Raw genomic sequence first — 22,819 nt, 5'->3', positions numbered from 1 at the left:
GGATGAGATGGTTGGACTGTGTTCTTGAAGCAACTAACATGAGTTTGGCCAAACTGCAGGAGGCAGTGAAAGATAGGCATTCCTGGCATGCTCTGGTGCATGGGGTCACGAAGAGTTGGACACGACTGAACGACTGAACAACAACAACAAACAATGGACCTGAGCAACATCAGTGGCAAACGAATTTTTGTGCTATATGGTTCTTTGTAAGTCTTGCTGAGTTGTACAGTATGCAATTGTAATACATGTAATATTTTGTCTAATTAATTGTAAACTTATTATTATCATCAATATACCGTTCTTTACAATTGTGTGCTCTTCAGCATTTTTTTTGTGAGGGTCCTTAAAATATACATTTTTGGTTTATGTAGAAGCACCTGATGAGCAGATAGCCAAGGCATTGATATAGACTGTCTGGCGGTGGGGCAGAGAAGAGAGGGATGACTATATAAATATGGTCTATCTCCCTGTTATGCAATCTAACAGCAATTTGATTCTTTAGAAGCTCCAAGATGTCACAGAGCAGCCCAGCTACACAAGCCAGTTCCTCTTTTTCAAAGCTTCCACTGCACCCCTGGTTGTAAACAGATGGGAGTAGTTGGAAAGGAAGTGCAAACCTAGCTACTGTCACCTCTTCCTTGTTCTCTTGAGTGACGTGGGGTCAAACCTATGATTCTGCTAAAGCTGGCAGTCAACTCTGGCACTGCCAAAGGCACAAAACAGCAAGAAGAAGACACCACAGCTCTCAACCTTTCCCTTTTTTGTGGGAAATTCCCTTATTATAGCATTGGGAAACAGCAAGGAGGGTTGACAGCTATGTATATAGCAGTGGGGAACAGCAGGGAGGGTTGACAGCTATGGAAGACACCCCAGACTTATTTCACTGTTATGAGAGAGTAATAAAGCTTGATGATGCTATATCTCACATTCCTGCCTGTTTCCATGTGGTTTAGTCTCTCTCTCTCTCTCTCTCTCTCTCTCTCTCTCTCTCTGTGTGTGTGTGTGTCTTTCTGTAAGACAAAAACCCTTCCCACTTGCTCTTCATTTAGAGGGTCCTTTTTTTCCTTTGGAAAGCAATGGCAAATATGGGATGATGATGGAAAAGCCTGTGTGAAATAATGAATTGGAACTTCAGGGTGGCAGGAAAAGTCTTTACGGACCTTAGAAGAATGATTAAAGCAATCAGACTGCTCTTTACTGTTGGAAAGCGAGTGTAACAAATGAGAACGACACAGTCGTTTTGCCCTAGCCGGAGGAAAGGGCAACACTGTTTTGCATGGCAATTAGAGGTAGCAGTTCTGAGCTACATTTGAAATCACTCAAAAGAGCTATTAGAAAAACATCAAATTGGGAAAAGTTTGATAATCTGGATTGTTTGGGAGGTAAAGGGTGAAAGGCTTCATTGTGTTGGGTCCATATGGAATAAAAATGTATTCTAATTATATTCTGCATTGGGCATAAATTATTTCCAGTAAGCCCTTTTCCCTTAAGCTGAATTGCATGTAATTTTGATGGCATTTATTTTTAAAGATCCAGACATTTACCTTTTCTAAAGAAATATATTATATTCTTCTTTTGCACACGCAGGTGACAAAGGCCTCAATGCACAGCCCTGGCCAGAAAATTATAGCTTCCATGTTGATAGGTGCAAGGAGAGGGGCCATCCTGCATCCCACCCTGATACTTTTAGTAAATAACAATTTATTGCTTTTTTTTCGTATAGCTTTTTCCCCCCCATGGCAAGTCCCTTTGACACAATTTATGTAGTAAGCAATGAATAAATAAATAAATAAATGCAATGAACAGCAATGTAGATCTCCAGAGCTTCTGCATCTATATAGAAAGGGATCTAGGGAGTTATTGACTAATCCACCTACTTCCAGGAGCACTATTTAGCAAATGTGCCACAGCACCACTGTGTTGCTGCCACTTATTAGCAGCAGGAGGGTCAAGGCTGCAGGAAGGTTAGGGCTACGAAGATGCACCAGCAGGACTGATCCAACACTCCTGCCAGTTTGCCTACCGAACTCTGACTTCATCACCACCTTCGCCTCCAGGTAAGCAGTAATGTTGCCACTTCCAGGATGCTTTTGCTGCAGCCCCACTGGGCTGCACTTCCTTGCGAGCACTTGTTTTTATTTTTTAGCAGCCTCAGTAAAAGATTGCCCCCCCCCAAAAAGTGGATGGAACTCAAGGTGACCCAAATGGCACTCGCCAGTCACAAACGGAAGATGCTACATTGTTCATGAGCTTTGGGAGCACGTCTGTGGCTTTTCTTCCTGTAGCTCACATCAGGGGAAGTGAGTCAGATAGATGGGAACAAGTTTGCCCGTATGAAAATGAATGGGGGAAAGAATCAGCGGGAACGGATGTGTTCATCATAGTCAAACCTGTCCTATCCCAAAGCTCCTTTCCATCAGTTTCATCAGCCTAATGGGCTTTAAAGTGCCTGCATATCAGATGGTGGCACTCTGTCAGGGTCCCCTTTAAACTGCAATTCTCAATGCACAACGGGATTTAAAAATACCACTTCTACTTCTCCATTGCCACTTTGGGGTGTGTGTGTGTGTGTGTGTGTGTGTGTGTGTGTGTGTGTATATATATATATATATATTAATATGACAGCCCTCTTTGCATTAGTAAAACTTCAGCAGCCTCCTGTGACAACCCTACCATGAAAACATTGTTACGGTTTGGGACGGGGGTGGGGGAAGGAGGGTTTATTTGTAACCCATTTTCAAGTATGGAAGGGCTATGCACCCAGATTTTTCTCCTCCTGCTGGCAAAGCAGATCTTAAATATCTCACATAACTGGTTCATGTAGCTAGCCTTTATGTAGTTATTCTTAGCAACAGTAGCTAAGTCACTGCAGTGCGTAATGGCAAGGCACCAAAATATTGCTTGCTTTTTTATATTATATCAGCGAATGCCTTGTGCTCATTGAGAAGGAGAGTCTCATTGTTGCTGTTTGTTTAATTGCTACACACACATGTTGCACACATAATCATTAACGTGCTCACCTCTCTCTTTACACATATATACAGCCTGACCATAGGATGCAAGATTCAAATCATTAATACTCTAACAGATACTGCTACTGTTTTGGGGTAAGGGGCTTCCCAGCGCCATAGCACTTGATTCTCACAAAGAGCAAAATCAGGCCTCTGTGTGTTACCAGCTCCAGCTGCAAGATTAGACTGGCTATTCTTACAGTCAGGTCTTTCAAGGCCATTTAAAAGCCTTGTGAACATTCTGTGTGAGGGAGTTCCATAATGACAGAGCCAGACACTGAGAGGGGCCCTGTCTTGTACCTACCAGGCTTGCAAACAGGGCCTCCACAAATGAACTGAAGGGCTTGGTAAGCTCTTGTGGGCTCAGGCAGTCCTTCACAATCACATAACCTGGTACCAACCTATTTAGGGCAGCAACCAGCACTTTGAATTGGCCCTGTGAGCACATTCAAGACTGAGTTATAAAACAAATTAGCACGCAGGCCAGTGTAAAACCACAGTGCAGATGTAACACTAAACCATAGCTTGTACTATGTGATCGAGCTTTGTCCCCATGCACTTAGTCCATCTGTCGTGCACCTGGATTGTCTTCCTTACTTCTGGATTAGCATAGTTTAGCCCTCTTCCGGCCTAGGACCCTCGTACCTATGGGACCGCCTCTCCTGGTATGCCCCACAGAGGACCTTAAGGTCCATAAATAGCAACACCCTAGAGGTCCTGGGCCCTAAGGAAATCAGATTAGCCTCAACCAGGGCCTTTTCAACACTGGCTCTTTCCACAGGGCCTGTAAGACAGAGTTGTTCTGCCTGGCCTTTGGCTTGGAATCAACTTGATCCCCTCCCCCTCTTTCCTTTTTCCTTCTGTGATAGAATTCCTATTTGGGGACTTCCCTGGCTTTTTTCGGCCCATGTAGGACCAGTCTAGATAGTTGACCTTGGAGAAGATTTGACGCTTTCTTCCCCAAACAGTTTTTTTGATTTGAGTTTCTACTGAAATGAGGCTGCACTTTAATGTTGTATTTTAATCTTGTTTTTAAGTTGTATTTTAATCAATTGTTTTTATACCTGGTGTTAGCTGCCCTGAGCCCTGTCTTGGCTGGGGAAGGCGGGGTATAAATAAAATTATTATTATTATTATTATTATTATTATTATTATTATTATTATTATTATTATTTGCAGTATTCAGAAAACAGGTGAAGGAGCAGTGGGAATGATAATGCTTATTCTGCCACCATTTCCTTCCATTCATAGAGAGCAACTGTGTGAGGTGGAGAACCACCTACAGTGGTGCCCCGCTAGACGAAAATAATTCATTCTGCGAAAATTTTCGTCTCGCGGGTTTTTCGTCTTGCGGAGCGGCAATGACAGCCGCGCTCCGCAAAACGAAAAAAAAAGATGAAAATTTTTCGTCTTGCGAGGCAGCCCCATAGACTTTTTCGTCTAGCGGGGCAGCCTTCCGCTAGACAAATGCCTTCATCTAGTGAGTTTTTCGTCTAGCGAGGCATTCGTCTAGCGGGGCACCACTGTATATCTATAGAGTCCACTCACATTTTGGAATACTGGATACTCAGGACTCAAAAACACAGGGAATCTCCACAAATACCCAAGGCTCTCCACTTCACACAGTTGCTATCCAAAAGTTGAGGGCAATGAGAATTAGGACCCTCATCTCCACTATTCCTCCTCTCATGGCTGAAGGGCTTTTTGCTCGTTGGGGCATTAACTGCAAACTATGGTTTGCTGGAAAAGACCCTGATGTTGGGAAAGATGGAGGGCACAAGGAGAAGGGGACGACAGAGGATGAGATGGTTGGACAGTGGGAAAGGTGAAGAGCTCCCAACAGTAGAAGATTGGCAGATGAAGTTAATTGACTTTATGGAACTCGCAGAACTGACCGCGAAGCTCCGAGACCAGAGGGAGGAGAAGGTGGAAGAAGACTGGAAGAAATTTAAGGACTACTTGAAACATCGTGAAAAATTGGCTTTTTGAAGTGAAATCAGAGAAAGATAATAGGTGATAGCTAGTTAATGTCAGAGTAGAATAGTAAATAAGAAAGTAAGATATGGTTGTTTGCAACTAAAGTAATTAAAGTTTTGAATATATAATTAAGTTTATTGAGATAAGATAAGACGATATATTGAATTTGAAGAGTTAAGGTGAATGATTAATAAATAGTTACAAAGTTACTAAAGTAAATTAGAACTGAACGCTGGAGAGAGGACGGGGGAGGTCCCCCTTAAAGAAGTTTTAGAATAAGATTGAGATATTTGATAATTGTTGTGTTTTCTATGTTCTTTTTCTGTTTTTTTTATTTTGTATTTGTTTGTATTGTTTTCTCTGTTATTTTTTGTTATTCTGTAAAACCGAATAAATTCCTTATTAAAAAAAAGAGAGAGATGGTTGGACAGTGTCCTCGAAGCGACTGGCATAAGTTTGGCCAAACTGCGGGAGGCAGTGGAGGATAGGGGTGCCTGGCGTGCTTTGGTCCATGGGGTCACGAAGAGTCGGACACGACTGAACGACTGAACAACAAATGGTTTGCTGCTAGTCCTGAACTAAGTGAGGAAATCAGTGTGTACAGGTTTTTGCCCACCCTGCCCTCAAAAGAAACACACACATTCCACATTCATTCTGCAAGGAAAATGTTCAAGCACCCTTTCCTTTTGACTCGGAATTTGATGCCTCCCAATTTATATAGAAACAAGACACAGAGAAGTAAATTGATGTTTTTTTCTGCCTCCCATTCCTGACTGATCCCTGCCTTTCAAGGCCATTCCATAGATTACATATATTATGTCTGCCTAACTGAGGCATTTGTCTTTTTCCTTTGAGATGTGCATTTTCATGTAGTCTTCAAGTGAAAGCCATAATTACAATTCTCTTGTTTCCCACGTGTAGCCTGCAAGCGATAGTGCTAAGAATGAGGGGAGAAAAGAAAAGTAACCTTCATTAGTCAGTACATCTAGGCTTCTGATAACTATTGAGGAGGGGATGTCTCGGTACACAGTTGTCTGAGATTGAAACTTTTAACTGTCAAAACTACCTTTAGTCTCCACTTCATTCTTTGTGTAAATTATTTTCTTTAACGTACAGCCTCTGAGAAATCTTAGTGACGCTTGGAGGAAAACAAGGCAAGAAGAGTATAGATGCTGGGCCTCCGTGACTGACAGCCTAAGGCTAAAAACTTTTTTTACAGCCGAAAGCTTTCCCTACACAGAAACATGTTCTCCTCAGATATCAGAGAGTACTGGGCAGTGACCATACTTTTAAGCCAAGGAAGAGTGACCCCTAGTGTTTACAAACAGAGATTCAGAAATCCGGCCCTACTTTCTAATGATTTTAAGACTGAAAAACCATATAGGTTAATTATCCCATTGCATATTATTGGCATTTATAGAACAGAGGTATCCAAAAGACTGTGTTCTCCCTTGCCAAACATACCATAGTTAATCTATCATGCACCACTAGGTGTGTAAATCCAACAAATGGCACACTTTCTCTCTGGAAAAAAGCACAATGCTTTGCTTGAATGAGCAAATAGACCTATTCCAGAAGACCAAATGCCCTAAACACTGATTACACAGAGTACAGAGGATGACAAATCACACCCTAAGTCTCAGAGGTAGTGAGCTGCTCAGAATGTTTGCACCTGGAGCTAAGTGGAGAAAATAAACCTTTCCTTCTGCCGCATTCCTTGCTACAGGGGAAAGGAAGAAAAAAAGAACATAGCTATCTTAAGTGACATCATTTCTGAGAAAAGGCACATGCAGGAAATGATCTAGCCAAAATCCCATTCATTTCAGTGGGCAGGAATTAAGCAAGTGTTCCCTGCGTAACACACTCTCAGACGCAAATCAGTCGGAATTAAAAAATGCATCACCCTCCCCAGTTTTAACCAGTAATCAGCTTAATCCTCCCAAATGCTAAACTGTTCTCTTCCTTTTGCCAAAAACCTATGTTTGTCACTGGAAGTGTGTGTCAGGAATCCAAACTTGTATCATTTCCTCAAGAATGAACATGCATATTTCTGAAAAGTAATGTTGTAAGTAACCAAAAAACTGGCATAGGGTCAAAGCTTATGATTTCAGATTAGCCTAATCCCCCCCCCCCAGAATGTGCCTCGAAGCAATTATCTCCTATTATCTGTTGTGCCTTTGAACAGTATCTGAAGGATGATGTGTACAGGTAAAATGAGAAGTAGGATTTTTCCCACAATCCTCACTTCAGCTTCCTTTGAGGGTGGCCACTCACACATCACCAAAGGAGAAAAGAGGACACCAATTTCCATAAAATCTGCATATGCTAATTAGGTATAGATGCCAACTGTTGATCAGCACCTTTGCGGTTTCTGTTCTCCTTTTTGTAGTTCTTTCTCTTTCAGCTGGACTTGGACTGGATGACTCATCAAATAGAAAATGGTCCTCTGTAAAATGGGATACTTATTCACCCCACATCCTATGCATTTTCAGAGATTACTGATTATTGTCTGGACAGGATTTGTGCAAGTACATCTTACAGAAATTATGGTGAGCATGCATAACATGGGAAGAGTCCAGTGGTGTGTGGTGAAATGTTTCGTAGGAAACAGTTAGGGTCAGAGGTGCCAGCTTGCGAGGGTGATTGGGAGGGGCGTTGCAAGCGTGGGCATCATGCCTTCCCTAAGCCAGGCAGAAGCTTCCTTGGATTTAAGAATGGAGTGCCAGGCCTCTGACAGAAGGCTGGAGCCCTCCTGCCTCCTTCCCAAAGCCAAGCAGACTTTGGGAAGGTGGCAGGAGGGCTCTTAGACCCATCAGCACATCTTGCCTTCCTCCCTAAACTGGGCCAAAAGCTTCCTGGGCTTTGGGAAGGAGGCACCAGGGTACTAGCCTATTCCTCCTAGTCCACTGATTAGGAGGCTACTGGAACAGTTCTTGAATATTTATGTAAATATCACAGACATGCCCAAATGTTTTCTCAACATCAGCAAAATGCACCACCACCACACAGGTGGTGTCAATACCTTACTCTTAGGTGCCACACAGGTGCCTCTTTGTGTTTGTTCTGGAATATACAGTGGTGCCTCAGGTTGCAGACACTTCAGGTTGCAGACTCCGCTAACCCAGAAATAGTACCTCGGGTTAAGAACTTTGCTTCAGGATGAGAACAGAAATCGCGCAGCAGCGGCATGGCGGCAGTGGGAGGCCCCATTAGCTAAAATGGTACCTCAGGTGAAGAACAGTTTCAGGTGAAGAACGGACCTCCAGAATGAATCAAGTTCTTAACATGAGGTACCACTGTACCTATGTACCTGTGGCCTTGGCCAAGGCTGTCTAAAGTACAAGAAGGTGGCCTACTTCCCTTAGTCTGGTTTTCTTGTCTGTCTCCTCTTTTCCCTTGTTGTGGCTTCCTTTCCCTTCCTTTATCCACCTCCTTTCTCCTTATTACTGTTCTTTCCCCAATCTATTCACATAGCAGCTGTCACAGGCCATGCTTTTTGCATGCTTGGACCTTTTCATGTTGAGTATGGCGGCTGGCAAAACAAAGTACCACCTTAACCTCTGAAAAAGGACCTCTAGCTAGTCTGATGGGCACAGTCATCCACTTTCTCTTACACATTTTTGCCTTTGGATAGGCAACCGGAGGGCCAGATAGTACTGTTCATGGACCAGATTTGGCCTTGGGTTACTAGCTGTTTATCCTCATCCTAGCATATTTCTTCAAATGGTTCATTTTACAGTGTTTAGGGTGAAAAGAAACCAAAATAATGTTACACACCAACCCAATGTTCACAAGCGCTGTGAGATTCCAGGAGTTCCAGGCTCTTATCCAAGGTTGTGTATCTGTTGGGAAGATAGAGGCACAACTGAGGCTATTGTCTTTGAGAATAATGGTTTATTAGCACATATATACTCCTGGAGTCTTCAATGGAATGGGTAAGAACATTACACCCCAAGAGTGTCTTTCATTGCCTCTGCTATGTTCAGCAAGCTTGGGTCCAAAGCAGCCATCAGTCATGACTTCCTATCTCTTAGTTCAGCAACCTCCTGCCAGCACCAAGATGGCTCTGCCCTCCAGACCCCGCATGGAGATCTGGCCTGCCTATCAGGTCATGGAGGACTGGCCTTGGTCCTTCTTCTTCCCAACATACCTCTCACCAAAAACCTCCTGCAAAATGACATTTTTTTACTGTCAGCTCACACACTTCCCTGTCATTTTGACAGCCCCTGTTTTGCACAGACCTAACCTAAGAACTGTTTTGCACAGACCTAAGAACCTAAGGACCCAGGTGGCGCTGTGGGTTAAACCACAGTGTCTAGGGCTTGCTGATCAGAAGGTCGGCGGTTCGAATCCCTGCCACGGGGTGAGCTCCCGTTGCTCGGTCCCAGCTCCTGCCCACCTAGCAGTTCGAAAGCACATCAAAGTGCAAGTAGATAAATAGGGACCGCTCCAGCGGGAAGGTAAACGGCGTTTCCGTGTGCTGCTCTGGTTCGCCAGAAGCGGCTTTGTCATGCTGGCCACATGACCCGGAAGCTGTCTGCGGACAAACGCCGGCTCCCTTGGCCTATAAAGCGAGATGAGCGCCGCAACCCCAGAGTCGGACACGACTGGACCTGATGGTCAGGGGTCCCTTTACCTTTACCTTTAAGAACCTTATTTGATTTGTAAATGCCTGGCCATTGTTTCATAATGGCTTGCATTCAGCCAGCCCTAGGCTAATCCCTAAATCAGCACAGGGATTCCTTGTTTGGCACAGATCTGTAGCTTCCATTTTCCCTTCCTATCCCCAAATCACAGAATCATAGAATTGCAGAGCTAGAATCCCCCCCACCCCCCAAAAAACTTCACACACACACACACACACACACACACACACTGCTCCAGCACGCACTAAATTAATTTGCAAAGGTACCTGGGTCTGAAGCAATCAGATTACAAGGCCTTAAAAAAAGAAAACCACATTGGATGAAGGTGTTATTTATTTGGCAAAACAAATCAGAAAAAAAATATGGAGAAAGGGAAATTGATTTGAAATTGTTGAGCTTGTTTTCTCAGACACCATTTCGAGCTCCGTGGTCACAAGGCAGCTTTTCTCCCTATTAAAAACAAACAAAGCAATGGGGTCGTTAACTTCCAGCATCATTTTGTAATACAAATGTTTGCTGTAGGAAAAAAAAAACCCTCAAACCAACAGGGAGAATTTTATTAAATGATTAAAACCCGAGTATCTTCAGTAATGGAATAGCTGGTTTGCTAATTTTGGACAGAGATGGCTGTTAGAATCTGGGGTTCCTAAAAACTGGACTTATTTTTATTATTATTCAGAAGATAAATTCTGACATTTTCAATTTTTCAATTGAGTTTTCAGTTTTATGTTAGCACCAGGAAAATACATTTTCTATAAACACACAGCAGTATATATGAAGAGACACCTGTAAGCAATGTAATGTTTTGTAATAGCATATTCCCCTCCACAGAGACACCTGGGAGTTTTTATTCTTTTTATTTTCATCTTTCTGGTCCACAGAGATGCTCACAACACATTTAGGAGAACCAAAGCACATTTCCTCAATGTAACAGCTGCAAAAAAGAGAGAGAAATCCACCTAGGGAGGTTAATAGGGGCTCACCTTTGCACCTCTCTGCTTGTTCTTACACTGTGCAGTTGTTTTTAACTCAGTGAATTTTTGTTCTAATTCATTGTATGGAGTATTCTGGTCAGTTATTTCAGGGTTATACTGGTGCTGCAAACTAGCAGGACTGGAAGTCCATCTCCCAGACCTGTTGCAAAGGCTCATCTAGTTCCTTTGCGTGGTTAAGAAGGACCACACAAAAGTCATGAGGCAGAGCAATCCAAACTATAGGAAGCCAATGTGATTTAAATTATGCCAATTTAACTTACCCCTGTTCTAAACCTGGCAGAGGAAAGACAAGCCTTTAAAATAAAGGTGTTTTTGTTTTGTTTTGTTTTTGCAAGTGTAACTTCTGCTGAGTTCCTGGGCCACGTGACCAAACTGAATAGAGTTTGGAATAGGGTTAAGTCTCCCCCTGCTCTGTCCTGTCCTGCCCCCGCTTTTGAGGAGTTACCCCAGCATCATTTGTCAGCTTTGGCTGAGTCTGACTGCATAAGGATGGAGGACTTATGCTGACATATCTCTGACTGAGCTGGGATGAGGGATTTCAGTTGGCTCAGCCAGTGACCTACCTATTTCAAACTCCACTCATTCCACAGTTCTTGGGTTTGCATTGCTCCCTAGGTGAGGGAAGGGGTTTATGTTGTACCCTAAAGGCTCCAGTACTTTGGCCACCTCATGAGAAGAGAAGACTCCCTGGAAAAGACCCTGATGTTGGGAAAGATGGAGGGCACAAGGAGAAGGGGACGACAGAGGATGAGATGGTTGGACAGTGTTCTCGAAGCGACTGGCATGAGTGTGGCCAAACTGCGGGAGGTGCCTGGCATGCTCTGGGCCATGGGGTGCCTGGCGTGCTCTGGGCCATGGGGTCACGAAGAGTTGGGCACAACTGAATGACTGAACAACAACAAAAGGCTGGCAGAGCAGCTCCATCCCTGCCAAATGAGGGAGCACAAGTTTGCACTGGCAAAGAATGACAAGTGCCAGAAATAAGAATCTGATGAACTTGCAGAAGCAAGCAGGGCAGACTTTCCCTGCTTATATGACTCCTTTTAGTGGAGGCTGGTCCATTAAGGTGAGCATGCTCCACCAACATCAGTTAGCTCTCAAGTAGCCTCTATCTGCCTGCCCCCTTAACATCCAGTCCAGTAGGTGGCACTGCCAGCCAACTTCCTTTGCCATAATCTCACTGTTGCCCTTTTAGAATTTAGCAGGGAGGAGGATGGGGACAAAACTGGAATTACAGTGGTACCTCGGGTTACATACGCTTCAGGTTACATACTCCGCTAACCCAGAAAGAACGTTTCAGGTTAAGAACTTTGCTTCAGGATAAGAACAGAAACCGTGCTCTGACAGTGCAGCGGCAGTGGGAGGTCCCATTAGCTAAAGTGGTGCTTCAGGTTAAGAACAGTTTCAGGTTAAGAACGGACCTCTGGAACAAATTAAGTACGTAACCAGAGGTACCACTGTAGTTCACCCTGCATGTCAACTACTGCTTGCCTTCTGCCCTATCTGTCCCAATGGGCCCCAGCCACCATGGCTTATGTGTAACACTATTGCAGTGCAAGAATGAAGAGGATGCAGCTCTAGGACAATTGCTTCAAAAATAATGGTGAAGTGGATCTTGCTCATTTACTTGTTTGTTTCCAGAGAGGTGGCCACCTTAGTGATCACAGCAGAATAGAAGAAAGAGTGTTGTGGAACATTAACGACATTTCACTGGGCCACAGTCTGTTTCATCAGATGTATGAAGTGTTATCCCCAATATATTCGCATGATTTGGTGGTGATGGTGGAATTGTAAAGAATGCAGTCAGAGAGAAATGAAATGAAAAGTACAGACAAGGCCCTCCAATCCCTCTCACTATCAAGAAAATATAACAAGCGACTAGAAAGAGAATCTATCCCATTGATGCTGACACAAAACCCCTCACGTACACTATAAAAAATAATATAAGTTTCACAAAGCAGCTGTTGAAAACACCAACACCCTGGTATAGGTAAGCCGGTCAGTTTATATAATAAGCTGCATATATTTTTGTTTTTGTTCAATCCATTTAAATAGTTGATGGGACTATTTTTAAGCAGGGGACTCCCTCTCTGGGAGGGAGTGGTCTACAGAGTAACATAACATGGGCAGGAATGTGGCAGGGGGGCAGTTGTCCCCCTTAAATCTGTCATAATCCCCAGATTCCCATCTTTCCTTTCTTCTCTTTTATTTTTAAGAGTAGGTTTACAGCATTTGTAGAACCAGAGATATGTGACAAAAAGCACAGGCGCTATTTTTCTCAATTTATTTTTGCGAGAAACTAGCCTTCTCCCCTCTTTCATGTTTTGTCCATCACTCTGCTCCCCCCCCAAAAAAAATCCCATGTCCATGTAACATATTTGTTCCTTTGTGCAGTTGCTCCACTGTCCCTGGGACATTTATCTAATAAATCCTTATTAGATTCTTATTTTCATAAATAATTTTTCTCCTTTTTTCTTTCTTTCAATTATCTTTCCTGAAATGAGAGACACTGACAAAACTGTGACTGATGTCCGTGGTATATTTGCAGACTTTTTAATATATAAATGAGAAATGTCAGTGAGAACTGTTTATCTGAAATTGAATCTTTTTTATGCATAACCTGGTTTAAGAGGTTGCCAGTTTCAGTACTAATGTGAATTAAATTGCCATAAAAATAACACACTGGGCATGATGTTACATGAAAAGTGAGAGACTTTCATTTGGAGGGTCACCCACCCAGTTTTGTATGTACTGTAGAGAAATGTTGTAGGTATGAGATAGGTAAATGGAGGGCAGGTAGATAGAACAAATTTGTTTGAATTTAGGGTAAACATATTTGGCTCTCTTGAGCAAGGCATACAATGTAAAATAATGTTATATAACAGCATAACATAATTTTGGAAAGTTGGTTTCTCTGTCTGTTCTCTGTGCCCTTCAACGCCTCTAAAGATATCACTGCCCAATTTGGCATGGTGGTTTCCGAGATCAATGAGGTTTGGGTCCATATTTGAATATCATCAGACACAATTTCAATTTAAAATAGTGGACTGGACCTTTAAAAACAGATATTAGCCATATCTGGCAAGAAACTAATAGGACTGTGGGTCAGATCATTAAGTCCAGTCAAAGGTGACTATGGGGTTGCAGCACTCATCTCACTTTTCAGACCGAGGGAGCTGGCGTTTATCCGCAGACAGCTTTCCGGGTCATGTGGCCAGCATGACTAAATCACTACTGGTGCAAGGAGGACTGTGATGAGTGCCAGAGCGCATGGAAACACCATTTACCTTCCCGCCACAGCAATACCTGTTTATCTACTTGAACTGGTATGCTTTTGAACTGCTTGGATGGGAGAAGCTGGGACAGAGCAATAGGAGCTTATCCCATCGTGTGGATTTGAACCGCTGACCTTCTGATCAGCATGCCCAAGAGTCTCAGTGGTTTAGACCACAGTGCCACCCACGTTCCTAAATTGAACATTAGCCCTACCCCAAATTGAATTGGAGTGAGATCCTGGTTAGACGTTTGCTGGGTTGGCCGGAAGCAGCAGTGCACAGCCAAAGAAAATAACAAATTACATAATCCATTTATAAATCACAGTAATTTTTGTTTTCTTGGAATTCCTGAGCAATGCTGGACACTTTCTGCTCATCCAGACAGGATTGATCACAGTGTGGATTTGTCAAGTGTGCCTTCCTCTTAGCACATTTCTCCCTTGCGTCCTGAGTTCGAGTGTCCCATGACACCTTTGGTTCTCCAATTGGAGCGCTCGCAGGCAAGTGTTTCCCAATTGTTGGCGTTTATACTACATTTTTAAAAATTTGCCTTGAGACAGTAATGCTATTCATTTGGACACCTCTTAACAATGCTTTGCATTATGGCTCCATAGATCAAGGAATTAGTTTTTGTTTGTGTTTGGATATAGCTGGAAGCCATCCTGATTCAAAATGACAGACTAAACCTTTAAAAACTGTGGTGGTGATGATGATGATTATTTCCTTAGATTTCCCAAGCAATGAACAATGCAGCAGACAGAGTTTTTGTTAACTGTTTTTAATGTAAGTTGCTTGGGGTTACTCAGTGATACTAATACATAAATGCATAACTAATACATAAATGCAATAATAATGATATCTTAAATTAGGACCCTGGAAGCAGAAGTAGAGCATATGTTTTGCATGCAGATGGTGCCAGGTTCAACTCCTTGTGTCTCTAGTTATAAGGAATAGTCTTCTTCTTTGGTGATCACTCATAGCTGAGTAAGATTGTCTTCCATAAACATGGTTTTAACAGTGAGTCTGTAAGTGGAGGCCAATTCTGGATCCACAAGTCCTTCCACAGTGGGAACATAGGTTTCCGGGCGGGAGTTGATCACGGTGGGGGTTTGCCAAGCATGCCTTCCTCTTAGCATATTTCTCCCTTTCATCCTGAGTTCAAGTTTCTTCAAAGTCCATGACACCTTTGGTAAAGGCTGTTCTCCAATTGGAGCGCTCGCAGGCCAGTGTTTCCCAGTTGTCAGTGCTTATACTACATTTTTATAGATTTGCCTTGAGACAGTCTTTAAATCTCTTTTGTTGACCGCCAGCATTACGCTTTCCATTTTAAAGTTCAGAATAATGTAGCTGCTTTGGAAGATGATAATCAGGCATCCGCACAACATGACCAGCCCAACAACGTTGATGTTAAAGAATCATTGCTTCGACATTGGCAATCTTTGCTTTTTCCAATACATTGGCAGTAGGTGACACAAAAGATCTCTGCCTAAGACCCTGAAGAGATGTTGCCTGTCAGAGTAGACAATACTGGGCACGATGGACAAATAGTCTTGACTTGTGCAGCTTTCTATAGTCTAAAGTATCACTGGCAGGGTCAAAGGCTATAATAAGCCAGCTACAGAATTGGTGCCAAGCCAAAACAGATACCCATCTTCCACACAATGTAATTATAAAAAAACAAACTTTGATGGCCTTCTTATCTTTTGTTGTTGTTTAGTCGTCTTAGTCATGTTCGACTCTCCGTGACCCCATAAACCAGAGCATGCCTTGGAAACTCACTTTCTTCTCAAAGCTTCTCCTTTTGTAGGTCCATGGAGTTTTCTTGGCAAAATACTGGAATGGTTTGCCAGTTCCTTCTCCAGGTGGATCACATTGAGTCCAAACTCTTGGCTAAGACCTGTCCGTCTTGGGTGGCCCTGCACAGCATAGCTCATAGCTTCTTGGAGTTATTCAAGCCCCTTCACCACGACAAGGCAGTGATCCATGAAGGGGCTTCTTATCTAGCATGCATTTAAAATACACATATATATCTGCCGCTTAAATATTGCTGCTGTTTGTAACAAGATGGTTGTATTCACAATTAAAGGAAAATTCAGAACACAAGTATATTGGCTCAGAAGAGTATAAAGAATGTGTATCTGCCTTATGGGTGAAGGTGAAGAGTTCTTCCTTTCATGAATCTGTGTGAATCCATAAAAAAGTAATATTGCAAGGTCAGAAATATGAGAGGGATGCTATTTCTTGGTCCCCCTGCTTATTTATCCAGCAGTACCACTTCCCTGCTTGCACAAAATGCGTGGGGACAGTGAAAGCTCTTTGATTTTATCATTATTGAACTGCTATTGAACATTAATATGCACATTGATTAAATAACTGCTTCACAGCCTTTTAAATTATGCCTGCAATCACATCAGCACTTGATATTTAATAGGAGCTTGTCTCTACAATTTGCTTGTCTTCAGTTTTCTGGCTTATCTGGATTTCTGTGCTTCTGCCAGCAGTTATTTTCCCTGCTAACTTCATTCATCATGAATATACACATTTCTGGCAGCTATTATTTACCGAGACAGGTTAATGTAACAGCGATCCTTCCATGCAATTAGCAAAAGGTAGCCACTGACAGCTGCGGGTTTGAATGGGTTGTTTCTAGTAAACATTTTGCTTCAGGTGTTTTTTTTTTTTTTTGTCCTCTCTCTCTCTCTTGTCTCTAGGGGATTTTTGTTCTAGGTTTGCCATATGCTATACTCGACAGTGGATTCAGTGGGCTGCTTCTCATTATCCTGGCTGCAGTTGTCTGCTGTTACACTGGCAAAATCCTAATAGCTTGCTTGTATGAGGAAAATGAAGACGGGCAGCTGGTAAAAGTGAGAGGCACATATGAAGACATTGCTAATGCCTGCTGCAAAGAGCCGTTTCCGAAACTTGGTGGCAGAGTTGTCAATGTGACCCAGGTGATGGAACTGATCATGACATGCATTTTGTATCTGGTTGTTAGTGGCAACTTGCTGTCACACAGCTTTCCAGATCTCCCAGTGACCGAGAAAACATGGTTGGTAATTGCCTGCGTAGGCCTGCTTCCTTGTGTGTTCATCAAAACACTCGGAGTCCTGTCCAAGCTCAGCCTCTTCGGCTCCCTAGCCCATTTTGTCATTATCTTTGTAGTGATCACATACTGCCTGCCCTAAATGCATCTGTGGTTCTGAGCAAGATTCAGCCTCTCAGTGGAATTTGAGAGTTTCCTGGTCTCAGTAGGAGCAATTGTTTTCAGGTACACATCCCACATATTTCTTCCTACGCTGGAAGGGAATATGCAAAATGCTGGAGACTGTAGATCAATGCTGAATTGGACTCATTTCTTGGCCTGTGTTTTCAAGACAATCTTTGCACTGACTGCATTCCTGACTTAGGGTGAAGAAACAAAGGAGGTCATTACTGACAAACTTCTGTCATCATTGCAAACCTTAGTGAACTTGTGCCTCTTAGTCAAGGCACTTCTGTCTTACCCAATGTCATTATTTTTAATTACTGGTAGATAGCTGTTTTGGTCTGCCGTAGTCAAAAGAAAATAAAAAATTAAAAAATTCCTTCCAGTAGCACATTAGAGACCAACTAAGTTTCTTCTTGTTATGAGCTTTCGTGTGCATGCACACTTCTTCAGATACACTGAAACAGAAGTCACCAGACCCTTATATATAGTGAGAGAGTGGGGAGGGGTATTACTCAGAAGGGTGGTGGGATTGGATGATTGGCTGACGGGTATGGAAAACCTGTTGACGACTGTTAACGGCTGCAATTGGTCTTACAGGAAAAAGCAAGGGGTGAGATTTTGCATGCTTACATAACTTGGAGCCACACCTCTCTATCGCTTCCTGCAATTTAAAAAAAGTTCTCTCCCCTTGTTAACTCAGCTGATGGCAATATTCATACCACATTTTGCCCTTCTGGTGGGTTTAGCAGGTAGTGTAATGGGTGGTGCAATGACCTTCCTCCTTCCTTCTCTTTTTCACTTGAAGCTGAAATGGGGGAAATTAATATTCCTGGAGAAATGTGCAGACATTTCTGTTTACCTTGGGCATCTTCTGCAGCCTAGGTAGCCTCGTGTGCTCTATAAAAGGTCTACTGAAAGCATGTGGATAAAAGTAACAAGACTAGGCGCTGACCCTTTCTCCCGTTCCCCTTGTAAAAGGGGCGCAGGAGTGAAAGGGCAACGGCGTGGGGCTGTGGAGGCTTTGCCCCAGCCGGGGAAGCGAAGTGGCGGCTGCCGCAGGCGATGAGCATATCGTTCTTACTTAAATTGAAGCAAAAAGAAGAACCCGTAAGCTGTAAGTACGGAGTTTAATTGGACTTAAAATTTCTCTAATTGGCTTTTGGGGAGGAACGTAAAAAGGAAGCCCGTTCCTCTCCCCTGCCGAAGTAGAAGAAAGTAACAGTGTATCTGGCTGTTGCTGCATTTGGCTGACACAATGTTTCTATTGGAGTTTCTTTGACAAGTACGATCTTTCAAAACCCCTGTTAGGGGAGGATTGAGACTTTTAAAGCATTTCTTCTCAAAGTTGCTGGAATATAATTTTTGCACCCTGGTTAGGGGGAAATGGCGGCTGAAACTTGTGGCTTAAAGATGGAAAAGTACTGAACTTTGTTATTTCCTGCCTGCTTCTGCCATTTTTGGTTTCGCTTTTAAAATGACTTTAGATCCGGGGATGACCCAAGGACAAAGGATAATTCTTCTGAAACTAGAACTTTTAAACCAGAAATTAGAATTGCTGAATCAGAATGTCGACGAAAAGTTTTTTGGAATTGGTAAGGTTTCTGAGAACTTTGCTAATGAATTGGAGGAGAACCTTGCTAGGGAACTTGAGGGAATATCTGGAGAACAAGATACAGTGACTACGCAACTCCAAGAAGAAGAAAAACCCTGTGGGTGTGAGAGGCCCAGGGTTGAATTTAGACATATTATATCCGATTTCTGGGGTGGGAGCCCAGAAATGAAGGAACAACAATCTTGGGAATTACAATTAAAAGTGGATTGGAAGTTTGAAATGGAGATGCCGGATGGTGACGTATTATATTTCCTGAAGAGCTCTGCAAGGATACTTCTGGACAAGGCTCTGGCCTTTAGATACAAGGAAAAAGAGGACACCCTGGACAATGGTTTTGGAAAGGGGTGGAGGGAAGTCTGGTGGGCGACTCCGAGGTGGGGAAGAAAAATGGTAAGAAGAGGGGTAGGGTGAAAAATTTTAGATGTGTAATCAGGATGGCTTATCATGGTACCCCAAAGTCAAAGTGTTAAAAAATTTGATTTGGATTAGAGAAGAGATATTTGGACTGTTTTTAAAGAAGGATAGTTTAATATTATATAAGGTTATTAAAAATACCAGCAGCAGTTTTAGTGGAATAAGAGATAGATAAGGTTACAAGAAGTTAAGATTTGTATTAAGAAGTTGTATTTTGAGATTCTGATGTTAAATGACTTAAATTTTAGAGATGAAGATTATGAATTTAGGTGAATGAATTGTTGAAATAGATAGAAAGTTACTAAAGTAAATTGGAATTGGAAGCAGAGGAGAGAACGGGGGAAGTCCCCCTAATTAGATTTGAAATAAGATTTTAATTAAATGTATGGAGTGTTGGTGTTCCGGTGTAGGTATGTATTTTCTTTTTCTTGTTATATTTGTTGTTGTTGTTGTTTTTCTATTGTATTTGTATTTGTTTTGATGTGGAAAACCAATAAATTCTTATTAAAAAATAAAATAAAAAAGTAACAAGACTACATCCAAGGGCCCTTAACATTTGTCTATTGTAAAAAAGTATAGAGAAATAAAGAAAACATAAGCAACTGCATCAAAGTCTGCATTGAAGTTGGATCCAATCATGGTTTAGTCCCACTGGAATCACTGGGAAATGATAAGAATGACCTACAGGCTCCATTGATTTCAGGGGGACTAAAACTTAACAAGCATCCACTATATTCAGCCAAGCTATCCATGCATTTATGTCAACAATTATTATTATTATTTAAGTTGAATACATTTCAGATGGAAAGTGATTTAATTCCCAAACGGAATACCAAGATATCATACAACAGTAGTGGAAGACTTTGAGAGAACACAGCAGAAGAACACAGGAGGGGAAAACAGAATTACTGGCCTATCACTTTGCCCCCACAATGGCGCACTCTTCCATTGTCCCTAAAGACCGACAGATGCCAATGACAAACAACAAGTTTAGGATATAATGCCAGGTGCTTATGTATTTTCTTCCTCAACTGAAATCCTTTTCACATCATTGAGAGTCAGAGAATATTCCGTCCACTCCCCAGGACCTTACATTTTGCTCTGGATCTACCGGTATTTCATAGCAGAACAAAATCTCTGCTTTCAATGAGGCTGCTGCAGACTGAATGTAAAAGTTAAGCCTGTCACTCTGGCCCAGTACGCCGGTGAACCTGATAAAATGTTGCCATTCTAACAATCTAATGAAATGGATTATTCTGAGTATTCACTGAAAGAGAAAGAAATCCTTCTGAACCATAGTTATTGTGTAAGGTAACTTCTCCATTGTTTTTCATTTACTTTTAGTAATCACTTACCCCCAACACAAAAAAATGGACATTGCACCATCCTAAGTAGATATTTTTGAAAATCGTATTTAGTACGAATTCATCTTTTGTCAAATATATCAACAAATTCATTCTGTGATGAGAAATGGTATTAATGACTGTGTGCCTGCATTGCTTCTCCCCATTCCTCCGCATGTTTTTCTTTCTTTTCAGGTATTATAATGCAAATATTCTGAGGTTTGTGTGAATCAACTCATTCTGCACCTGTTTGTCTCATTCACCCCATTCAGGGATGGAGGTCCTTTCTTCTGTTGAGAACCCATTCCGTCAGGTACCAGGATTATGCCTTCTAGAGGCCAGAGCCAGTGAGAACATCCATGTGAGATTACACCAACGGCTGTAGGCTATCCTGAGACCACAGGTTTCTCTTTTCTGAACTTGGTTGTGGAAGAGAGAGCTGTATTATGCCATTAGGAGGATATGACACCAGTGGATCACAAAGTATGCCTGGTTCATGCTAGTGCACCAAGCCGTATGCTATAGGCCATTAAATAATATGTCTTGCATAAAACCACTTTCTGGCCTCCAAGTGTAGCAACTGGATAGTAATTGAATAAAGCAAAACCTACCTGCCGATGCACAGAGCTAAACTGAGGGTGAAGAGGCTAAGCTGTGAATGGTGAACATCTGTTTATTCTGTAATATCTGTGATCTGTGCTTTTCAATATAGTTGAGATCCCTTTAGTTTAATGAGGCTTTTACAAAATAAAAAATGGTCCTCCTCAAGCCTTTCCATCACCACCTTAAAGAACACCCCCAGGATTCCAAGGATGAAGCTATACCAAGAAAAATGAGAAAAATAATTATTTACTGTTCTTTCCCCTCATTGTTTACATTTGTAAGACTCCCGTTTCCGAAATGCAATTATCCTATGGTTTAGGAGAAGCCGCACTGGCATCATCAGGAAGTTAATATGCAATTCATTTTCTTTGTTATGTAGAGTATTTCTTGACTTCTTTTGTGTTTTATCTGAGCAAAGTGGAAGCTGAAATAAAATAAAATCTACTTCAATAAGCAGACATATAATTAACATCCTGCACAACAGACTTTAGTTTTAAAAGATATTAGCTTATTAAAAGAATAGGCATCACAATGTATTCTGCATTAGTGATAATCCGTTATGATAGGAAACAATCCAGATAGAGTACTTTAATGAATACTTAGCATCTTATTATGTCAAATCTATCTTAGGTTAGGTAATTAGAATAATTATTTGAAAGACAAAAAGTTAAATTATCATTACTAACACTTTCACTCAAGCTGGCACCAAGTCATAATAAAAATGTGCAAACGGAGCTTGGCTCGTAGACTTGAATGCCAAATGATGATTTTCAAAATGCAGCATTTCCTTTGTATTTCCGAACAATGATTCTGGTCTGAATGAGCAACAATGACTTCTGAAGACGAACACATTGAATAGTTACAATTGCGCAATTAAAGATGCCACAGTGCACTTAATATGCCTGGTTATCCTTCTTTCTATAACCACGTTTACACTGATGAACTCATGTGGCTTGCATGCACAGGCATGGTGTCCACTCTAGAGAATGCTGAATGCTCTTAACACCCATTTATCTCCATGCTACGAAATACATTAACAGATTGTGATATACCATGCAGTGGGGGACTGAAACATGTGGAAAACACATGAACAACAGTTTACTGCATGGCTAAACCAAGCAGCAGAGGACATCAAGCAGCTTTCAAATGGTGTAAGTGCTTTGATGCCCACAACCTACCAATTTCATGCACTTAACATTTTCAAAATCACACCCCTTACATCTATATCACTTGATTTGTACCAAGAGGCCTTTACTATGTTCAAATTTAAGAGGATCAGGTGCAATTCTAAAGAGCAAAGCAAGAGCCTACCAACTGGAAATCACAGGCTCATATAATGTGTGAATAGTGATAAACTCCACGCATTAAATCCCCACCCCGATAAATTATGCAGATTATAATATATACCCACGGCTATAAATCTCATCAATGTCTTCTATGTAGTTTGGGAACACTAATACATACAGGGAACACTTTCATCCATAATTATTTGTCCATTCATTCTAATCCGGCAAGAAGATTTCATGTGTGCAAATATGTGCTTTTTATGAGAATGACTACTCCCACTTAGGCAAATGATACTTATACAAGCATGTACTGGATCTAAGGATCTAAGATTCTAAGGTAGCATACAATAGTAATATGAAAGAAATGCAGTAGGCAGAACAATAGCTACAACAGAGTATCAATAGCAGAAAATACCTGGGCAAATAAATGTATCATCAAATGTTCTCCC

The 22,819-nt window shown here is 41.9% G+C and overlaps 1 pseudogene; it reads left to right on the top strand.

Annotated features, from left to right (window-relative positions):
- LOC117044574 overlaps positions 1-18,041 on the top strand; it is a 43,810-nt pseudogene extending 25,769 nt beyond the window's left edge.
- Positions 18,042-22,819: the final 4,778 nt, after the last annotated feature.

The sequence above is a fragment of the Lacerta agilis genome, chromosome 3 (assembly GCF_009819535.1).
Source record: "Lacerta agilis isolate rLacAgi1 chromosome 3, rLacAgi1.pri, whole genome shotgun sequence".
Taxonomy (NCBI): Eukaryota; Metazoa; Chordata; class Lepidosauria; order Squamata; family Lacertidae; genus Lacerta; species Lacerta agilis.
This window is presented reverse-complemented; position numbering and strand designations above follow the sequence as displayed.